Below are 5,068 nucleotides of genomic sequence, written 5' to 3' on the forward strand. Positions count from 1 at the left end.
AATGCTCCTGTTTTACGACCAACTGAAAATGATCGAATTCCTGCTGCTATAAAAAAGACTCGTTTTGGACGAGTAGTACACTTCCCAAAAAAGCTAACTGAGGAATTTGAACTTTAATTATTTTTTTTCCAGAAGGGGAGATGGTGTGGCGACCGCCACCTATCGTTAAATACTTACACTGCGCTGAAACCGTTTACCAGTTGTCGCGTGCAATCATTATCTAGCCACGCGCTTGCTTTTTATAAAGAAAAACAATTATCGTTCTTTTTCTTGCCATTTTTTACAGATCTGTTATATTTAATAATAAAACTTGTTAAGTTTGTTTATTATGTGAATTCGTGTTTATTGATAAGTTAATTCACCTTCTGATCCATACTTACTACTTATTACACGAATTTACAAGTTTGTCAAGCCTTTTTAACACCTTATCCACTCCCTGTAAAATAAACGGCACAGGTAAAATACATATTCAGCCCTTTGAATTGTCTTTCAAAATCACAGGACCAGCTAAGTCCACACCCGTTACTTGGAAAACATTTGCATCTTGAGCTCTCTCACTTGGTGGTGATGCAGTTGGTGGGTCTACAGGTTTGGCAGAAAAACGCCTGCATACTACACAAGATCTTGATACAGATTTTACTTTTCCTCTACCACACAGCAGCCAAAATCTTTCTCTAAGAGAATTCAATGTGTATGAAACACCAGCATGTCCCCTTTTCTTATGTTCAGACAGTACTAAATGTTTTAATATAGGATGCTCTCCTGGTAAAACAGCTGTTCCTGGTATTTTGTAGTAAAATTCTTGGTATTTTGATGAAAATATTCGTTGCCTTCCTTTTTTCCCTTCTCTAAATGTTAATGTGTGTTGAACCTATTGTTTAGTGCAAGATGAATACACAAGATGAGAGCAATTATTTCGAGTAAGATGAAGGTCCAGATTTGTAGAGAGTTCAATTTAACGCCCAGCGTCGTGCGTAACTTATAGAAGCAGCTCCAGGATGTAGGATCTATATAGAGAGAGAGCATGGGCAAGGTCGTTCAAGAGTCACGATTGCCAGAAAAGATAGCCATTTGTCCATTATAGCGAGATGTAACAGAGGGGCTACAGCCTCTCAGCTCTCTCGTGACTTGTATGCAGCTACAGGAACCCGTGTATCAAGGTTGTTTGCAAGAAAAACTGCCGTTTGCATCCTGCTCACTTCGACGAACAGAAGAGTTCGTTCAGCATGGCGCAGAGGGCACAGAGATTGGAGTATGGATCAATGGACGACCGTTATCTTCACTGTTGCGTCTCGGTTCAGCATAAACACCGATTCTCGCCGTACGTTCATATTAAGAGAACCAAGGATCCGCTACCTACCCTCCAAAGTACGCGAAATCAACCATTATGGTGGAGCAGGTTTAATACTCTGAGCAGGCATCATGTTGAATGGCCACACAACTCTCCATGTCTTTGTAAGAGGCTCTGCGACTGTTGTGAGGTACAGGGTTGAGATCTTGGAGCCCTATGTTTGCTTTTTCAGGGAAGCAGTTGGCCCTGAACTCATTTTAATGGACGATAACGCGATGCCACATAGAGCTCTTCTGGTCTACGAATTTTTAGAGAGTGAGGATATTTGCCGGATGGATTGGTCAGCTAGATCTCTTGACCTCAACCCTATAGAGCATGTCTGGGACGCTCTGGGGCTCAATTGCAACTCGCTACTCCCCTTCGAGATCCATGCAGGGAATAAAAACAGCGCTGCTGAACGAGTGAGACTAATTGCCACAGGAAATGATAAACTGCCTTATTTCAAGTATGGAATTTCGCTGCAAGGCCTGTATACCTGTTAGAGGGGACCATACCCCCTATTAACCAATTTTTTTATATATTCTGCAACCACTGTTTCATACCTTCCGACTCCAACGAGTGTTACGCACGGTCAAGCGAGTGTATTACATTTGTTGAATAGTCATTTGCTTTGTAGTGTATCAATATATGTGCATATCAAATTTCATTAAAATCGGTCTAGTAGTTCCAAAGATAATCGACCGAGTCTACAAATTCTCTTAATTTCTGGTACCTTAATACACTGGTTAATTTCTTAATACACTGGTGTACAGTGTATAACGAATAACATGCATTTCAACTCTAAAAAAGAAATCAAATTCTCTCAAAAAATAATTATTAGAATAAAAGGCCTTTATTCAAAAATACAGACAGCTAAACTTAGATGCTCTGTGAACTCGGTATTAACTCCGTATTATTATATTGTGGAATCCTTCTCAAAAAAGTCCGCATGGTAGGAATACAATATCTATATATATATTTCTCTTACACGGCATTGCAAATAGCCCATTGTGCAGCTCTAGTGCGACGTAAATGAACAACAACAACTCTTACACGGCGACAAAAAAAGCCTCATTACAACTCCCTGAATGGCGTCGCTAGAAAATCGACCAATGATTGCCGCTAAATTGCCACATGCCAAATCTAGCTCAGGTGGCTCAGCATATAGCGCTTTTAAAAACGGAAACTGAAATAACCAGTGACAGCATTCTCACCAAATGTGATCTCTTCCGAAATTCACCCTATCAGCTGCGGCAATCTCATACTATTAAGCTAGGCAGAAGTGAGTAGTCTTTGTCGATAGATCTCTATTTTAGTATTTTGTCGAAAGCGCTTTTTTCGCGAATTTATATATTACGAATTTATTTGACGATTTTTGATTTATGTCACGAATTTATTTGTTTTATTATTGTTATTAGTTATTCATTGAAAAATGATTCTTAGTCGTGCTGTTACGCTTTAAGATTTTATACTATAGCACATTTCTAATAGGTTTAACGAATTACTTGTCATTTATTTGAATTCAAATTCATTTTAATGACTTAGTATTTACTAAAAAGACGTAATTTGAAAAAAAAAATTGATATATGGATTTGAATGATTGTTTTNTTCTAATAGGTTTAACGAATTACTTGTCATTTATTTGAATTCAAATTTATTTTAATGACTTAGTATTTACTAAAAAGACGTAATTTGAAGAAAAAAAAAATTGATATATGGATTTGAATGATTGTTTTGAATTCTTAGAATTTTGTGTATTTGCAATGTACCTAAGTTAGTAGCGAGCTTGGTTTGCGAAGCAAGCCATTTAAGATTGCATAGCAATTTTCGGGGGTTGGCGAGCGTTAGCGAGCAGGGGGAGCTGCGCACTAGTTTAAAATTATTACTTAAACCAAGTAAAAAAAAGCTGTCGAAAATTAACGAATTATTGAAGAAGGGACTGAATTTCATTTTATTTCAAATAAAGGAGAAGAAAGGATAATTGGAAACACTTCCAAGTATTATCTGGCAATCAAACTGTTTTTGATGTTTGTCATCCCAACAAATCGTTGTTGTTGTTCGTCCCCATTCCTTTGCGAAGGATTTCAACAAATTTTCGATGGCTTTTTTTTACATGCCATAATATAAATTTGAGATTCTTCATATGTATACTTTTTAGAGTAGAAACACTTTGTTTATGCCAACTTTAGTGCACGACTTAGTCATTTCCGTAAGTAAATCTTGTCATATAAATTTATTGAATCTGAATTGGAAGCGTTTCATATTAAATATCCATGTAAAAGTTGCAGAATTCAAGCTTGATCGTAACATACACAGTGACGGATCATCAATGTAATTATTATCATCCAAAAAAAAATTCGCACAGTTTTTATTAACGCAACTTATGTAATTAATAATTAGATAATTTTTCTTATTTATTAGGTTTTTATTCATTCAGTTTCGTATTTGAGAGATTGGAAATTTGCAATCAAAATTCGTACGAATGTTTCAACAATTCGATGCTCTGGAACAATGCACTTGATAAGATAAATTTCAATCATTTCCAGACCGCTGTTAGAATAATTTGTTGTTTTATAGCCAAATAAAAATTTTCATCAACAGAAATGTTGACCACTGTCCGAGTAACTAGAGTACTCAAATATCATTTTGAGACTTCTGTCCGATGATAACGTAAGCTTTATTCGTTTTCTAACAGCTTACAAGCATAATTTATCGCTAATGAGAATAAATCGTTAATCGGAATTCTGTTCGATTTCCAGCTTTCTGAAATGTTTAAAATTTGGCTGGAACTGTCAACTAGATGAAAATATTTTTTCAATCGTTTTCTAGTCATTACAAGCAGAATTAATCACTGCCCGATCACTGCCCGACTCTGCCCGATCACTGCCCGATCACTGCCCGATCACTGCTCGATCACTGCCCGACTAATCACAGTTAGGGGGTGATGTGAATGGTTGGGTGTATTTTGCAGCAGTAGATGGATAGCCTTTAAGAATTGAATAAAGGATTAAAGTTTGTGATCATCTGAAGCGTTCATGAGTTATGAACAGGATAAAGTCCCGAAACAAAGTTCTGTTTGAAGTATGGTACGCCGCTGTTCTAAGAGTGGACATACTAGGATGATATGGTAAGTATAGGCAGGAAACGCCATATCTGCATCTATGATCTGGTGCAAGACAGAATAGAGATAACTTAGCTTATGACCGCCGGGGTGAATCTCAATACTGGGGGGGGGGGGGGNTAATTATATAAGTTACAGATGAAGATAAAACAAAGAAAAATTATAGACATATGAAAAGGGGGGAAATAATAAGTAAAAAAAATAACAAACAACAAAAAAGATGAAATTTTGTTTAAAAAACCGAAAAAAAACAGGAAAAAAAAAGATATAATCTTTTCATCAGCCCACACGATTATATCCGCAAAAAAAAGTGCTTTCTGATATTGTATCAATAAAGCCAAAGCAAAATATATTAATACAATAGTGTGAGGAGCACTCAGAAATTTTTTTTTTTAAAAAAAGATTACAACAAATAAAATAGAACACAAAAAGTAAAAATAAGTAAAAATAACATGTAAAAACAGAAAATAAAATAAAATAAAAAGAAAAAACAGTAAAATTGGTCTATAAAGCGAGTAGCGAAATCAGATCAACTTACATGGACGGAAATTTTTCAAGAATGATTTAATAATGTTTTCGCAGAAAGATTGCCAGATTACAAAATATGAAAACAAAAG

This window comes from Parasteatoda tepidariorum, chromosome 3 (assembly GCF_043381705.1).
Source record: "Parasteatoda tepidariorum isolate YZ-2023 chromosome 3, CAS_Ptep_4.0, whole genome shotgun sequence".
Lineage (NCBI taxonomy): Eukaryota > Metazoa > Arthropoda > Arachnida > Araneae > Theridiidae > Parasteatoda > Parasteatoda tepidariorum.